The sequence below is a fragment of the Syngnathus typhle genome, linkage group LG1, assembly GCF_033458585.1.
Source record: "Syngnathus typhle isolate RoL2023-S1 ecotype Sweden linkage group LG1, RoL_Styp_1.0, whole genome shotgun sequence".
Lineage (NCBI taxonomy): Eukaryota > Metazoa > Chordata > Actinopteri > Syngnathiformes > Syngnathidae > Syngnathus > Syngnathus typhle.
Window position 1 is genome coordinate 5,913,867 of NC_083738.1, and position 18,886 is coordinate 5,932,752.

At 42.9% G+C, this 18,886-nt stretch overlaps 1 long non-coding RNA gene across 1 annotated transcript; it reads left to right on the forward strand.

The window, feature by feature from the left end:
• The first annotated feature begins 1,374 nt into the window (after positions 1 to 1,374).
• On the forward strand, positions 1,375 to 18,493 carry LOC133158054 (uncharacterized). The gene is made up of 4 exons (XR_009715125.1): positions 1,375 to 1,585; positions 16,352 to 16,391; positions 16,481 to 16,684; positions 17,802 to 18,493. It is a non-coding gene; the product is annotated as an uncharacterized LOC133158054 (long non-coding RNA).
• Positions 18,494 to 18,886: the final 393 nt, after the last annotated feature.

Below are 18,886 nucleotides of genomic sequence, written 5' to 3' on the forward strand. Positions count from 1 at the left end.
AGATGCGACAAATTTATTTTGTGGTGCGCGTGTCCTGTGTGAAGGGCTATGGCTTTATGAATGAAATGACAAAGTTAGTTTGGACCGAACAGATCTTCAAACTCCCCTGGGTCATCCTCCCTTGCTGTGCTGATTGTGCGTGTGTGTCAGATGATTGCTACCTGGGCTAACAGAGGCGAGTCCCTCAGGTCCCTCTGTGGAGCTTCTCAGGTCTGGTCAGTTAACCTCCATCTTTCTCTTTGATCGCCGCCGCTCAGGCGACCCGCTGGGAAAACAAAACAAACCTCCGTCAAATGTCTTGGAGCACAGACACTCACACGCACTTACACACGCATGTGTGCGCTCAAACACACACAGGCATGGAAAGTCTTTTCTGATTCACTGCACAGTAGACACACGCACGCACGCATGCACGCGTGTACGCACGCACGCACGCACGCACGCACGCACGCACACACACACACACACACGCAAACACACACACGCACACACACACAAACACACACCCAAATTTAACATGGACATATGCCAATGCCCACATCCTCTCATTCGCACATCTAGTTTAAAGGGGTAATGCTATACAGGCAGTGTCAGTGAGAGCAGGGTACTTAAGGCGCTATTACACCTCCATTACCTTTACTCTCATGTGCAATCAGGGAGAGGTGATGGCCCACGCTCTGGCAACACTCTTTCCTCTGCTGACAAAACTATAGACACAAGCCTCGGGCCTGCCACTCCGCCGCAATCATAAGGCAGGGTAGAGGAGAGGATTTCATCAGACGTGTGTGTGTCAAATACAGAATGACGATAGTGCAGGTAAGAGAGGAGAGGCCTTACTGCACTAGTGATGAATGGAATGATGGATACGACAAGTTTCATGCGAGTGCGAATTCCCTTAATGAAACATATGAAAAGAAAACAGATTCCCTCCCATCCTTGCTACCCCCCCTCCCTCTCTCTTTCTCTTACTCTCTCAACTGGCCATAGATAGTTTTGCCCCCCACCCCCCCCCCCTCCCCAGCCATGCTCCACTGGGACCCCTTCTCTGTGTCGTTAATCAGAGCTCCTCTGCTCTCAGCTTCTTTCTCTTTTTCTTTTTCCAGCCAACACACACACGCACACACGCACACATACGCATGCACGCACACACACACACACACACACACGCGCACACGCGCACTTACGCAGCGCACACACACACACAGGCACGCATACACACACCAATCTCACGCACACTTACACTTACACACACGTAGCCCCACCTTCCCCAATGCTGTTTTATGATGGATGGGGCTGAGGATGCATGGGATGGTGGGGGGAGGCCAGAAGACTGCACATGTGCATGTATTGTGTGTGTGTGTGTGTCAATGTGTATGTGCGCATGTCTGTGTGCGTTTTTGTGTGTGTATGCGCACAGGCACACATCGCCGTGTCTCCTCAGCAAAAATGAATTGAGACTTTACAAGAAGAAAGCAATTAGGCCGGGGCTTTGCCCTATCATTCACTGGCTAATGTATCAGAGGCAGAGTGAATATTATTAACACGCAGGGAGGTGTAAGGCTCTGTGGGTTTTTACAGCCAGAAGGTAGGACAAGAAAAGACTAATGATTGTGATGAAGTAACCCTGAGTTGACAGGTTTTAATCACTTGTAGGCTTTGTGGCTTCGCACTTGATGTGTTCTATATGATAACTGCATGGCTTCAAGCTCCATGTCCTTGTCATTCGCCACAGCACTGGAATGGAAGAATCAAAAGAGTCATTATCAAACATGGACAAGGATGACTGCACGCTATGCAACAAGATTACGCATTCATCAGCACATGTGAGAGAACGTGTGGGGGCCACAGGGCTCATGAAAAAATGGAAGACATGATGCACTGTTGAAGAACAGTGGCATTAAGTATTTGAGCTCCATAACCTGTGATCCCTGCAGTATTTTACTGGCTATTTTCCCAGGTGTCGCCACCTCTCACCAAAGGCAGTTATGATATCACATCACGTTTGTTAATAGAAATATAATGTAAATGACAATTTGAAATGGAATACAGTGACATCATCGTTTTGCTCTTGCTATATTGCAGAAAAGATGTTCAATGTGTTCATGTATTTTGCATTTTCAAGCCCCTATTTTCCTTCCCAGCACAAATCTAACACAAAGTGCAAACTGTGCGCATGGGTAGAGTTTTCTTTTTTTGCTAGCCTTTGCACCTGTAGGATTGGGCATAGCCTGACATTTGCGGTTTTGTACATTATCGTGGGACGGAAGTACCGTCATTTTTGGACCATAAGTCGCTCCGGAGTACAAGTCGCATCAGCCATAAAATGCCCCAAAAAGTGAAAAAAAAAACATATAAAAGTCGCTCCGGAGTATAAGTCGCATTTTGGGGGGCAATTTATTCGACAAAATCCAACACCAAGAACAGTCATGAACGAGCAACAACAGGCTAAACGCTAGGTATGCTAGCGTGACATAAACACAAACGAAGAGCTGAGAACGGCCCTGACGTAAAATTCAGAGTTATTCAAAAAACTATTACATAAATAACACGTTAATAAAACCATCTGTGTCAATCCAATTCATTAAATCCATCGATCGTCCTTTGTCAACAATGGGTGCGCGCCGCTGACGGCGCTTGCACTTCAAAATATTCCACAGGCCCACATAACGATATATAAATTAGAAATCAAATAACTATTATATAAGCAATAATATTATCAAACCATCTTTGCACTCTAAATTATTAAATCCATCGATCAAATTCCTTGTCCTTTGTCAACAACGCCGCGCGTGAGCCCTGACGTCAGCCTCGTCGTTATTCCACAGATCTAGTATATAACTATATTGTAGCCTTAACAAAGTACAAGGAAAGATGTGGGTTTGGTAAACGGCTCTTTATTTAACAAAATAAACTTCCAGGCGTGTGGCGGCGTGGACTTCCAGCCACGGAAGTGGAAGAGAGATCCATAGAATGGGACCGGGCATGCGTAAAAGCCATGACCAAGCCCCATCTACCGTCCCCGGACAGCCACCCGGCCGAGCGCCGGCCGTCAATTTCCATCCACGGAGGTGAAAGCGAGCTCCCTAGAGTAGAACCAGGCGTGCGTAAAAGCCATGTCCGAGCCCCATCCACCGTCCCTGGACAGCCACCCGGCCGAGCGCCGGCCCCTGACTTTAATCCACGGTGGTGAAAGAGAGCTCCTTAGAGTAGGACCGGGCGTGGGTAAAAGCCATAATAGTTTTTCAAACCCTCTGTGTCACTCCAAATCCTTAAATCCTTCAAACTCTTCGTCCGCCGTGTCACTTAGAAACAAAGCCGCTAATGATGCCGGTAGTACGTGGGGCCCTTCGTCATCTTCGTCATCCCGTGATCAATCTTTGTCCTTTATGTAAACAACCGCCGCACCATGCCGCGTCGCGCTGCTGACGTCACTTGAAATTCAAATTACAGTAATCCCTTGCTACATCGCGGTTCGTTGATTGCGGTTTCACTTTTTTTTTTTTTTAACATTTTTGAAAATCTTTGAAAGAAAACACATATAAGTCACTCCTTATTATAAATCGCACCCCCACCCAAACTATGAAATAAAACGCGACTTATAGTCCGAAAATTACGGTAGCCTTTTCCCTTCCAATCCTAGGGGCATCCCTCATTTGCATCAAAATCAGGGTGGTCGGTGCACAGTGCACTCGAGTTTGACATTATAAACACAGACTTGATGGGGTTTCTCACCAGCTCCGCCACTAGTTATATCTGCTCTGATGGAGTCTAATATCTAGTCTACTTTTTGTAAACAATTTGCAGATGCACTTGGGGGTGCGGCAGGAACTCGCAGTGAGGCAAAAATTCACAAATATGCAAAACTAAAGTATTGTCCTGGCCAAAAAAATGACGTTTTTTTACATTGAGCTGTTAACAGTCAAATGAGTCTGGGGCGAGGCAACGTTGTGTGCCGGAACAGCCAGAAAGGCTCGAACAAAGCACTTTACACTGTAGAATTTTTATATCAGCGCACAGGCGTCAATCTACTAAGAGTAAGGGTCCAAAAGTTAAAGTTGTGTGTAAATTACTTCTATTTCATGGGAATTCACTGACTGAAGGGGATCATGGAATGTATCCCCTGTCAAAAGTGACAGGCAGTGACAGAATTTGGAGTTGCACGCCTTGAGTGCAGTACCAAGTTGTGCTGCAACATACCAGCTAGCACTGATCTCTAATGGAAGAGTTACGGCAAAATTAGGAGCCATAAAAGAGTCAGATATCGCAGAATATCATAAGCTCCAATAAGAGTAGATGTTCCCGCAGAGCAGACAGAATGCACGTCGTTCATTCACTCATCATCCTCACAAAGGTCGCGGGCAAGCTGGAGCCTCTCCCAACAGTCTTTTGGGCGTTAGGCGGGGTACACCTTGTATTGGTCGCCAGCTAATCGCAGGGCACACATAGACAAATAGCCATTTACACTCACAATCACACTTACGGGCAATTTGGAGTGCTAAACAGCAAAGAAGTTGCAGCAACACCTATAAATGTACAGTATATGTTGCTGCTTTTTGTGTTTGCAGTTTTACAACTGCTAGCAAAACTTGAATATAGTCTCACTTCACTAATCCATCCCCTCTCAGAGTCTCTGAACAAAACCACGGCCGCTCACTGTGCACTCCACATAACGTGCACTGTAAACGGCTGCTACATGGGTAGCATGGCTTCTTCATAATGGAGTGTTACTGTAACACAAAAGGATATCAGTTTGAACCTTTTATTTCCCAGCTTGTACAATTAAAAAATGTGCTTTACAGATGCTGCTAATTCCGCATACAGTATGTGGTAGTCTTACATATGTGTGGCTCTTTTACCTTTATATGTGGCTCTGGAATGTATCCCTTTGATAAACAGGGTTTGGTGACTAAAATAGTCAAGTCAAGTCAAGTCAAGTTTATTTGTATAGCCCCAAATCACAAGCAGTCTCAAAGGGCTTCACATAGACAGAAATTGACAATTATTCTCAAAGCATCCCCTGATCTTAAGCTCCCAAAAGGGCAAGGAAAAACTTAAAAACCCCTAGCAGGGGAAAATGAGAAACCTTGAGAAGGGACCACAGATGGAAGGATCCCCCTTTCAGGATCACCAGGTTGAAATGGATGCAGAGAGGGCGCAAATGATACAACATAAAAATCAATTAAATAAAAAGTGGATGTCCATGTCACAGCAGAGGGCTGCCGAAGGAGCCCTCAATTGTCCTGGCAGTGCTCTTCGAGGAGGTTGAGCTGCAGTTCCCCTTTTCTGAATTGGCCCACGAGAATCCAGATAGCCGCTGTCAGCATGGGTGCAACCTAACCACCTCCCCGGCCGGGGAGGGGGGAGGGAGGGGGTGGAGAGGGAGAGAAAACAAACTCCAGCCGAATCGGCCACTACAGGTTAGTTAAAGGCCATGTCATAGAAATGTGTCTTTAAACGTGTCTTAAATGTTTCTACTGAGGTAGCAGTCCTAATATCCATTGGTAGGGCATTCCAAAGCTCTGGAGCCCGAATAGAAAATGCTCTAGAGCCTGCAGACATTTTCTTAGCCCTCGGTGTCGCTAAAAGGGTAGCGTTTTGCGAACGAAGGTTACGAGACGGAACATAAGGAACAACTAGGTCGACGAGATATGAAGGCGCTAAGCCATGCAGCGATTTATAGGTTAATAGAAGAACCTTGAAGTCACATCTTAAATGGACCGGGAGCCAATGTAAGTTGGCTAGTATTGGGGTAATGTGATCAAATTTTCTTGTCCGAGAGAGCAGCCTTGCAGCGGCATTTTGTACTAACTGTAGACTTTTGATGCGGGACTTAGGAAGACCCGAAAATAGTACATTACAGTAGTCCAGGCGCGACGTGACGAACGCATGTATAATAGTTTCCGCATCACCGGTCGAGAGGATCGGACGAATCTTTGCAATATTACGAAGGTGAAAAAACACATTTCTGGTTATATTCTTAATGTGCTTTTGAAAGGAGAGAGTTTGGTCAAATATTACCCCGAGATTAGTTACAGTATCGCTTTGAGTGATAGTACGGTTATCTATAGTTATAGCGGTTTCCTTGAATAAGTGTTGATAACGAGTTGGACCAATTATCAACATCTCAGTTTTATCTGGGTTAAGACGAAGGAAGTTGAGAGACATCCATTGCTTGATCTCCGCAAGGCACTTCTCAAGATTACAACAATCCCGCGGATCTGTCATCGATAACGGCATATATAATTGGGTGTCATCCGCATAGCATTGAAAACTAATATTATATTTACGTATTATGTCCCCAAGCGGAATCATATAAATATTAAAAAGAATAAAAAATAGCAATGCGGTCAGCCTTGGAAACCTCATAGCAAACAATTTGACTCACAAGGACTCCTAAAAAGGTGTTTTTATTACGACCGTTTCTGCTTAACTCCAACAGCATATTTATTTCTTCTTTTGAAATCCTACAACCCCTTTGCCCTGCCCATGATGAACCGCTGTTAAAGTGAGGGAAAGACAACGCTATAAGGAGACAGAGGTGACTGAGGTGGAGTTTTGATGGACAGAGTCAAGAAGGAGCAGGCAGGGTAGAGAGAAGGTGAGGGAGCAATGTTGCTTCATTGATGCGTAGAGACAAACCATTTGCACCTCAGCAGAGTGTCCCTTTTCTGTCCGTGCGTGTGTGCGTGTCAGGGGTAACACTGAGTTGAAATCTAGGATAGGTCACAGACTAATGGTGAAGGCTTTTTTTCACAAGTATTTTAGTCAAACATCTCCACAGCGGCCTTAAATATCATGCATTTTAAAAAGTTGAGACTCACTGGGGACGTACTGACATGGCTGTGTGCGCTCCCTTCAAACGGCAACCTGATTTAAAGCAACATTTCATGCTCTCTGGTTACATTTGTTGACATCACTCAGCTCTTAACAGCAAATGTGATATGATAACTCAATCAGGCAAAACGCTAAATATTGAGATAAGCCTGTCGTGACCCTGAAGAAAAATAGGAGGCCCATGTGTTCCAGCCTGTTTCTGTGTTACAGTCACAATTACTGGAGATTACGGCTAAATCACTTCCACATGGGCTCAATGAAAACTTTACAATCTCCCACAATACACAGCCAGGTGACTTTGTTTGGACAGAACCAGAAGAGGAGTGGACGTGAAAGAAATAAAGCAGAAAGCCTCTGTACAACAGGGACTACATGACCTGGCCTTGGTTCAAGATTTTACATGTGAACCATCATGCAGCCATCATTCACTCTCCCATGGATGTCTTTTCCAAAATCAAATCAAATTGAAAGCAAATGTGCCGGCTCAGACCACACGAGATTAAAACACATTCTTGTTGTTTCACAATCTACCACTGGCTCAAAGGAAGACGAAAAAAGAATGAGCAAGCAAAAGTGAAAATCAAAATCAGCTTGAACATCAGAGAAAGCAGAGAGGAATGCTGCAGAACGGAAGCCCTTGAAAATACATTTGTTTTTCCAAACGAAAAGACAGAAGTCAGCAGGGCTTTTTGTAAAAACGTTTCATTCAGAAAGCTGGGGACTTTTCCCTTTTGACTCAAGCTTCATTAATAGCATTCCAGATTAATTTTATTCATTCATTTGGCAAGATTTACGACAAACATTTAGGAGGGAAGCGTAATAAATTTCATTGAAAGTGGCCTTTCATATGAAAAAAAAATGCCAGGAACCGACTCCAACATACTTGGAAAATTAGACTACACTATCACAGCTTTTAGAATTCCTACATTGTTCTGAGATTTCACAGACCCCATTTATCTAAGATTGTGATGGAACGATCCAACGGAATTGCTCAGATTTATTTTCATGTCATAATTGCGCAACAACTTGTCGTCAGGCAGAGTTCATGGGGCGCAGTTATAACTGCCCCACAGGTCACAGAACATTGGCTCACACCAGTTGCATATACTAGCCATTTAATAAATAATCATCAATTACATACATAAACACTAGTATAAAACAATATAAAAAACATCTTCCTTAGGATTACGAAACATGTTTTATGCATTTATGCATGCATCCACATAATAAGAATTGATCCACCGCTGATTTGTTTGGATTTTCAAAATAAAATTTTAACAGAACAACCACAAAAGCAAAGCACACAGAGTTGGTCCGCCGACGGTCTGAGCTGAGGCATGTCAGTTTTGTTTTTACTTGACTTTAGAGGTATGTTTTCCCATGTTAAGTTTTGGTTCTGTTATGAATTTAATAACTTTAGAGGTTCCACTTTGTAAGGAGTATGACATGCATTTTACTTTATTTAAAAAATAGAAACCACGACATACGTATTAAATATAACTATGTAATGGAAACAAAGCCAAAGAGTGTCCTGTGGTGAGTCATCATCAGTCTTTGTATATGAAAGCCTGATACAGGCCACAAAAATCTTCATTACAAAAGTTAATGGCTGGCTGTCAATGATTATTCCATTGAAATACTAAAGTTTTAACTAGGTTACCCCATCTTTGATGTCCAATACATGTTGGGTTATCAAGTCATCAGAAATTCACCCAATTTGAAGCTTTAATATCATTTTTATGTGTTGAGGTTGGTTGCTAACCCGCATCAATTACCAATGCTTGCCCTTTTATCCTCCTTTCCCCACCCGATCATTTATATAGTCAGTAAAAGGAAGGAGACGATTGTTAAGCAAAGGGAAGTTATTTCTACTTTGCCTGTTTCAATCCACAAAGTAAATGTGATGAAATGTTTTTGGTGTACAAAAAAAAAAGAGACAATGGAGGTAAAGTCGGATCATGTGATCGTTAACGCAGGCTGGCATACTTGTCTTGCTTTTATAGGTGGCAAATGCTACTAATCCTTCAGTCCAATATTTATTTAGTCCAAGTTTTGCTTTCCTGGACCCTTGCTATGCATCTCCTCGGCTCACTGCTTATATATTCCTGGCCCTTGATGTATTCCTGGCTCAGGAAACAAGTTTTAGTGGCCCGCAAGGGCTGAGTGAGAATTGACAGTGTGTGCCAGAGTGAGAGGGAGACGCAAGAGGGGGGGCTGTTTTACTTTGTAAGGTCACTCAGAGTACATCTGCATGGAGTGGGAACTCACCCGCTTTCACTGTCACAACCACTCACAACAGCCATCTGTAATGTTATGTGGAGCACTGTGTCCCTTTGTCCCTTGCGCACACACACACACACACACACACACACACACACACACACACACACACACACACACACACACACACACGCACACACGCGCGCTGGACGACACACACATGCACATTTAAAAAGGTGAGCGGCGTACGTGCGCATTGACCTCCAACCTGGACGCTGCGTCACTTTGCACACGAAAGCAAATGAACCGGCGCGAACACACATTGTCATCATCACACTGAGTTCTAATTGCAACTCCATGTGGTTCTCATGAAAAAGTTGTTTTAGGGTTTTGTTCCGCTCAGCTGTCAAACAATCCAGCCGTGTTTTGAAATATAATTGTGGGGACCGTAAGAGTTTCAAACCTAAACCAAAACATCGTGGCGATCCTGGTTTCTAATGTTTCTAATTTGTTAAAATATGCTGAGTGAATGACAAAAGTAGAAGTCCGAGTTGCCAAGAAAAACATATCACAGGCCGAGCTGCGTGGAAATACAGAGCCTCTTTTAGAAACATGATCAATGTAACCTTTGTTACAGGAAGGCGAGGGAAAGCGAGGGGTGAGTGGGAGTGAGGGGGCCAAAGAGACAACTTACACAGACACTTGTGTACATGTTTATTTATCACCATTTCCTCCATGGATGCAAGGGTCAAAGGAATCCTCCAAATCGGAGCCGCCTTTTGGTTAAGTATGCATCGCGCAGGGATTCACGCTGAAGATGTACACAAGCACTGTTGTGGTGAAGCCAATTGTGCAGCAAATATGTTACAGAGCAATTTTGGTGTGTCAAAGTGTCAAAAGTGGAGTGGAAGAGGAGAGAGGTTTAATCATTTGCAGATGGGAAGTGGATCTTTTACTTCTCATTTATGCTTGTTCGCTCCCAGGCTGGACCAAGAAGGATGTGTAACCCCCCCACCACTACCCCACCCCACACTCTCTCCACTTCCACCCCTCACTTTTCAACCCAAAACTAACATACAGCCTGGAAATGATGTGTGTGCAATGGAGAGAGAGGGAAAAGCACATTCAGATGGTTGCGACATACATATCTCTCCTCCACCCCACCCCCGCTGCTTTCTGTTACTCTTTCCCTCGCTCTCTCATTCCTTCCCCACATATCTGTTTCGCCGAAGAATAACATACAAACTCTGTGAAAGGATTCATGGTTTATTAAACTAGAGGTCCTTTTCCTGTTTCAACACGAACAAGAAAAAATAAATACCTAGGTTTGCTTTCTCTACCTTCTTAGCCATATAGCGGTCAGTTATTTTTCTTTATTTTTACCTTGGCCAAGGAAGTTATCCTCGCTGTGGGTTTGTTTATTTGTTGTTTTTGTGGGTGTACAAACTCCTGTCATGGGCTTTTGATGTATCAAGCCGGATTTCTACCTGAGTCGATCCAAGAGTAGGGAGGTAATCGTGAGTGTGTGTTTATTACCTCCACCAAATGACCAAAAACCCATTTGAGTTGGGAGCAAATCCAGATAAAAATACCAATATAGGAATTGATTTTCTCTTTTCGCTGTTGAAGTGACCATGGATTTGCTTGCCTTGCCCCAGGATGCCAGTGCTGTAATCTTCAAGGTTTGGGAGTACACAAAATATATGGGCCACCTTTACCCACACTTGACACACAGTTTAGAGTGGTGTCATGAGCAGGCGCCCAGGCCACCAAAGGACCCCGATACAAAATTAAAGGCCGATCACATGTGGTATCTCTGCAAGAAATATGGTAAATTAGGGGAGTAAATAATTTAAAGTAGGAAATAATGAGTGCCACCTTGTGGAAGCAATGGGGTAACGAGCAGGGTCTGTTTTTTAATGACGACCTGTCATAAATTACGGACGGCGTGGGAATCTGGGATTAAAAAGTATTGTGTTGCAATGATATTCTGCCAGGTTATTGCTAACAGCTGTTCTTGAAACTACTTGTTAAGGGAAGAGACTGAATGGGTGTGTCAACATGTCACAAACAGGAAGTAGCCGCAACCACTCAAAACATAACGACAGCACAGTCAAGTTGTTTATTTTATCCGTCCAGTATGCCTGGAATATTGTAAACAGTGAAATACGGCCATTGATTCGAAAGAGAAGAACTGGACTTTACTCCCAGAGAACTAACCATGTATACCCAGACAATTTAAAAAAAAAACTAATAAATTAATTGCACAAGGGTTTTGAAGGGGTTTCTAATCATCCATTAGCCTTCTGACACAATTAGCAAACACAATGGACCATTAGAATACTGGAGGGATGGTTGCTGGAAATGGGCCTTTATACACTTATGTAGACATTGCAGCATGAATACGTGAAACGACCAGATTCTAAACAGAGGAGTACCAGAGCAAAACTCATCATAGAACTCATAGTATTCTCCCTGCCACAATAAAAGTCTCAACATTTTACATCATCTTTCGCAAACCAAGTGATCTTTTAATATTCTACTAGCAATTCATTTGCTCTAACGATTACAGTATATTATATTTGGGGGTGAAAAAAACAAAACAATGTTGTGATGGAAACTTGGAAGTATTGGACAACCCGGGCCATTGAACAAATTTAGGTTTGATTTTGATTGAAACTTTATCGATCCCCGGGGGTGGGGAAGTTCAGGGATGGATTGATCAGTGCTTTTTTATCATTTTGAAATCTCTAATCTATGGACGGAACATGCCATTCTTCAGTTATTCTGGAGTTGTTTGGCAGTCGTCTGGCTTTGCCGACAGGCCTGAAGCAGAACATTGGCCATAAATACCTTGTCGATATTGTTTTTCATTTGGTCAAATGGTCAGGCGCACGGTAATCTCCAAGTGCCGACTTAACAGCTCTGAAATATCCAAGGCCAATTTCACATTGTCTGCCCATGAAAGTCTGCACGAAATTCTACATTAATGGACTGCGCACTTTGATCTCATGGACTCCAGAAATCAGTTTCTTCCTCTGCCAAGTAAAGGACTACGTCTCCTGAATTTTAGGAGGAATGGGCCAAAATACCAGCAAGGGTGAGTGAAAACCTTGTGAAGACGTTTGACCTCTGTAATCGCCGACAAAGAGTATATAACAAAGTATCAATATGAACTTTTGTTATTGACCAAATACTTATTTTCCACCATAATTCACAAATAAATTCCTTAAAAATCAGACAATGCGATTTTCCGTTTTTTTTTCCTTTTGTCTCTCATCGATGAAGTGTATCTATGATGAAAATTACAGGCATCTCTCATCTTGTAAGCGGGAGAACTTGCACAATTGTTGGCTGACTAAATACTTTTTTGCCCCACTGTACCTGTCAAATTCCCAAATGAGCAAAACAGGGCTTGCACTCGTACAAAAATAAAAGATTTTTATAGTCGAGTGAAGCTGCGCCGTCTACACATATAGCGGCCACAGTTAATTTGTTCCGTAAACTTTGAATACACAGTTTAAGTAAAAGGAAGTAAAGGGAAATGCCATTAATCTGTTTCAGTCCTCCCTAAAACATTATTTTAATTTGTTTGTGTAACGATAAAAAGAGCACTATATGTACTTTGTAAAAACATAGTATAATTATACTATACATACTATACTATAATTAACTTAGAATATAAAACATTAAAAGGAGCATGACGGACGACTAGTCAGCACATCTGCCTCAGAGTATGGAAACTGAGGGTTCAGATCTGGGCTCCTACTTTGCTGTGTGGAATTTGCATAGTTTTCCTGTACTTCTGTAGATTTTCTTCAGGTTTCCTTACACATTTGAAAAACATGCAAGAGTGATTCGTTTGTCACTTTAAACTGTCTGCAGGTGAGTGTGAATGGATGTTTGTCTAGCCCTATGACAAATTCAGGGTGCAATGCCATTGCTATTTGTTAGTCTGTTGTGCCCGCGGACCATTTCAGGGCGGAACACCATTGCTTATTTTTGTCTTTGACATTTTGCTTTGTTTGTGAGCATTAGGCTGAAAAGCCTTTATTGCGGTAACGCTATGCGGTTGTTTTAAATATGCGGGAATGGTCTTTGTTTTTTATTTATTTTCATAGTAAGCTTTAACCGGGAGCAGCATAAGAGCTGGAGGCCTCTTTTTTGAAGAATTGTTCACGAGTTGTCAAAACGGTGCTGTTTGTGAAGTGAGCTGAATAGAGTTCACAGTGCTTGTATCCCAAATCTTTGAGCAATGGTTTGTATTGTAACGGTTTGTATCTTGAAAAACCCGTCACTCGCATCTCGAAACATTTTTATAAAAAAAAAGGGCAGCTAAAGCGGACGTTTAAAATTTATGGGGAGAAATCATCAAAACAGTTGGTGATTAAAATTGGTTGAGTGGAATCTTCTCACATTTTATCCAAAAGAAATTGTGCATGTTTTAAACCCATTTAGCTATTACAATCCTTGGTGGAGGTCTCTTGTTTCTGTCCACCTCCTAGTTGTATCGCTCAATCTTTTAACTTTGCTCTTTAAGTGTTTTGAACCACCCACCTGCTAACGTTCTGTTGTCAAGTGAACTTTTGTCTTAGGACACCAATCAGGCATGCGGCCCCATTAAAGCATAGAGTGTGACCGCTGAATGGGTCCCTCTGGTTACACGCTGTGTCTGCATGGCCGCAGTGTGTGTTAGAGAGGGCCACACTAGGATAACTCAGGCTAATATATTGTCCTGAGCCTGCACCCTGACACTTCCCCCTGCTGGCGCCTGCCCATTCATTACTGCTAATTTGACATGTTTACGGACCCCCCTCCTTACATTACATACTTAAGGCGATCGACTGACCTTAAATCAGTGCTTCTCAATTATTTTCTGTTACGCCCCCCCCCTAGCAAGAAGAAAACTATTCGCGCCCCCCCTCCCCACCGTGACTATCCTAACTTGTCTTGTAAATCGTAAAATGTTGCACTGTCGCAAACGTGACAGAAGTAACAATGAGAGCGCCACTGCCCCCTGCTGTAGTAAACGCGCAATTACACTTTATTCTAGTACTGCCAAAAAAAAAGCCTGTTCCCCAGGGTCACACGCGCCCCCCCAGGAATAGCACCGCGCCCCCCAAGGGGGGCGCGCCCCACTATTTGAGAAGCACTGCCTTAAATGGAAACACCTACAGCCGCGCGCCACATCAATACCGCATGAAGATGTTTGTGTCGGTGTTTGCGCACGCTCTCGTGTTTGAGCGTAGCTGTGACGCACTGCATCAATACTGAGTTAGTTATTAGTGGATAATCTGGAGGAGCAGCTGAGTTATGTTTTTGGGCATTATCGCGATAAGTGTGCATAATGCGGCTAAGAGGTCAACAATTCAAAGTAATGCAAGGTGGTGGGTGTGTGATTGGATGGGAGGAAGATTCAGAGGATGTGACACGATCCCGATAAGTCTCAATTTCTTTGTTTGCGTTTTCCCATATTCAGCACTTAAATACAGCGTTGTGTCATTAAATGAGCAATCTTGCGTTGTCTTTCACTGATACACAACATTAATCACCAATTAGCTTGTCCTGCGACCGGCCACCTCTCTCATTAGAATATGATCGAAAATAATGGTACTTAATGATGCTTAGGAAACATAATTAAATGACTGAGGTGTAGAACATGTGGACGGACCGCGGCGCATCAATCAAAGAGGACCTTGTCAATCCTGCGTTCATCGAGAGCGCACAGACTAAAGGAAAAAACCCAATGTGCCCGCATGTGTGTGCGCGTGTGCCGAAAACCACTGGCCTCTATCGCGACCTCATTAGGGGAAAATGAAGGCTGGATGTGTCCCCATCACAAGATAGCGTTGGTGCTTCAAAGTGTGAATGACATTAATATGGGCCTCCGTCACTTGGCCTATCTAGCTGTACTGGAACAGATGAAGAAAGAAGAAGACAAAAAATATATAATAATAAAGGGCCTATCGCTCTCTGAGGTAGCTGCTTCTAGCCCTAATTAGCATTTGAATGAATGGAATAAATAATCTACATTATTTATGGTTTTTGCTTTTATCATTAATCAACATAACAAAAAGCGTGTCTAATGTGCTGGCTGAGGGGGATGCATATGGAAAAGAAATCGAAAGAAAAAGAGTTTTTTTGCCTTAGTAGAACAATAAAGATAAGTGTAACATGCTTGCTGAACACACACACACCACTTTGCAGGGCTCCCCCTCTCCCTCCTGCTCTATATATACGATAAAATCTATCTTTGTATCTGGATCGCTCTAACATCCATTACACACCTCAGCCCCTCACCCTCCCCACTCATTAGACCACTGCACAGTAAATTAGCAGTAGCAATTACAAGGCGTATAAAGCATGTGCTCTGCCGGCTTCCCTCTGACAGGTACCACACAGATCATAGACAGACACACAGAGTCACCGCCGTAATTACTGTGGGAAACGACCACACACTCTTCTAAGTGAGAGCACAAACCTCAAATGTGAGTGCACGCTCATCCGCCGTGTAGCCGCGGAGCTCATACATGCTCTGTCTTACTGCCAGCCAGATGTAGGATGGCGTTGTGTGCACCTGCAAAAGCACCATTTTCTGTAGCCGCAAATGCACATTAGAGCCACCTCTCGGCAGCAGCAGTGGCGTGGTCTGGCGACCACAGCGCAGTTCAGAATGCTCAATCCACATCGCATTGCAGTGGAAAGTCTTCTTGCACCTTAAGATGCGACTGACTTGACATACAAGTTTTGAGATAGGAGCTGTCATGTGTGAGAGCAAACTTAGGACAGTATGGTGGCAGTGAACTCAACTCACTTCAATAATGTAGAGCTGTTGGGCAAAACTGAACAATTCTGTACAGTACAGTTTTAGAAGAAACAGATATTTGAACACAAACAGTGGAGCAAGACATGTAGACAGATAATATAGTAGTACTCACAGGCTTACATTTTTTTCTCTTTTTGATTGTTATTATTTGTTTTTTATAAATATTACATATGCTTGGAGTGTTCCTGATGCTGGAGTGTTAAATATGGAGCACTATATCAAGATTTTCACTTTTTATTTAGCAGTTCTCATCGACAATTAATTATTCGGACCATGCCATCTGCACACACGATATGTTTCATATTGCTGATTTAAATTAACTTGTCATTTGCAAGCGCACTGCCTTGCTGTTTTTATTCACATCTGCTCACATGCACTGTACAAAAGTGCTCTATCTAGTTTTTCTCTATTTATGTATTATTGTCCCTCAACTGCTTTTAAGTAATACTGCTGTTGTTTTTCATTCCAAAGTACTCATGTGCAGACTATTAATTCACTGATAGTTTCATTGGTAAGTACAACGCTTCTCACTATCCTTGCTGCTGTTCACCTTTACATCTTTGGAAGTATTCATTTTCTGTAGCGTTTGTACTCATTCAGGCAACCAGTGAGCTTCAACCCAGTTGACTTTGTGGCAGAGGCGGGTATACCCTGGACTGGTGACCAGCCAATCGCAAGACACAACAAACTACACATTCACTTCTCATCGGACAGTTTCAATTCATCGAACATGCACGTTCCTGGAATGTGGGAGGATGCTGAAGTCTCCATGTGCCCTCCCATTTATGAGGGCACATCCGTATGGTATCTAATTATTCATATACAGCTTGCCTTTTACATCTGCACATACAGTGTCGAGGCAATGCTGGTCTCATTGGCTGATGTAATATGAGAATTTAATTTGTTGCTGTAAAACAGTTATTATTCCAAACGACTTATTCCATTCTCTTCATTTCATTCTGGTGGATCCTGTTATTACCCTTAGCATCCTGTAACCTGGCCAGTTTGGAGGAAAAGGGCTCATAAGAGTTATCAAGTGTGATGAGGAATGCAGCTTTGTCCATTGTAGCTATTTTCCAATACTGAATATTATTAATATTCATTCCTTGTCTTTTTGTTCACTGACTAGCTCTGCTTCCATTGTCAAAGCCCCCCGCCCGACTACTCCCCCATCCGTCCTCTCCTCTCCATTTCTTTCCTTTCTTTATGCAGGATCCCCATGGGGGAATCCAGTTTTTGCTTTCAAATACGCTTCTCCACCACCCTTCCTCTCTCTTCATGTGTCCATACAGAGAGGAGAATGTGCGAGATGGTGGGGAATACAGTATGTGCATTATTATATTTCATTAGGAAACTAGTAGGACAGAAACTCCTGAGCAGCACCACTCTTGATGTGCACTGAGGCTGTTGGCGCCTCCAGTTCTCCAGGAATAGTTTCTTTGAATGCAAAGTCTCCAGAGGCTGCTGAGGGTCTGCCCTGGGCCGCCCACTCCTATTGTCCTCCTCCGCACTGACCACTCTATCCGGACCTGCAAAGCTGGAGCCAAATGGCATCACCTTTTGTCTTGGTGTATTTATGATTTATGTGTTTGAATGTGTGTCTGCTTGGATGCTGTGCGTGTGTGTGTGTGTGTCTGCTTGGATGCCGTGTGTGTGAGTCTGCGCGCATTTGGAGAGTCCCTTGAGCCGCGTGTTGATGCTTGGCACGCTAATCAAACGCATTAGGCTTTTCCTCTGCATGTAGTCACCTCGGTAATTCAATATTCTACCTCTTACAGCTAATTCATGCACACACTTTAGGGTTTGTCAGCAAAACTATCAACTCTCTTATTAGATATACAGCTCTGCACAATTATAAACCTGCAAGCGATTAAAGACTGCACGCAGTGTTTACAAATCCTTCCGTCATCACCACTTCCAGGTTTGCCTCCCCGGGCGCTACGGAAGCCTCCAGTTACCACGGAGACCCCGCAACACTCGGAGGTCAGCAGAATCCCAGGATCCGCTAAAGTAATCCAATCGTGGCCTCCCTAAATCACATATGCAAAAATAAAAAGAATTAATTTTCTGCTGATGACCGGCTATGCAAATGATGACTCAATTATGGTGGGCTGGTGCGTTTGCAATTAAAAACCTCGGAATCATCATTAACTAATATGTTTAGGAGGAAACTTGTCAGGCTAACCATGTTCACCATGCCATCGCTAATGCATTGATGAATTTGATTCATTAGAGAGAGAAGGGGCAAGGGATACAGACTTGTTCTTAACTTGAGGAATTGCGTAGTCCCTGCAACTCCTTTTCCATTTTGTCAGCCTGATTCAGCAGATGATAGCTCCTCTTCAAAAGCCTAGAAAATACCACGACGAATGTTCATAATAAATAGATTTCTTTGTTGGTGCTCCATTTAATTGCATTAGTATAGCACTGTGTATCTATCGCAAGCCACCATACTTAAAAAACTATTATAATAATTATAATAATAAACAATAATGTATGTAGCACCCTTAGTAGAAATAAATATCACATGACTCTGTTTTGTATTTATTTGTTTTATGAATGTTTGTTTTTTTAAATTATGCTTTGGGCTCCACAATCCTGATTTGAACTTTTTGCTTTTGTCAAGCCACTATAAAGTTAGCTTACAGTAATGATGAAAATAAAGTGCAATGATTTAAATGCCTACTCGTATAGCATTATAAATATAATAATTAAGTAATTCAATTGATCTCCCAGTTCACAAAAATGCTTATCCTCATTGGGGTTGTGGGTGAGATGGAATGTACAGCAGCTGACTTTGGGCGAAAGTCAAGCTACACCAGGTACACAAAGACAAACAGCCATTCACGTTACCATTCAGAGTTTTCAGTTTGCCGTTTTTTTGGGAATGTGTGAGCAAGTTGGAGTAGCCACAATTAAGATTCAATTCATACAATGCCCATGTAGAGTCTCAGGTGCTTCACATGCCCATAGTTCACAAAGATGAATGACATCCCATTGTCTAAA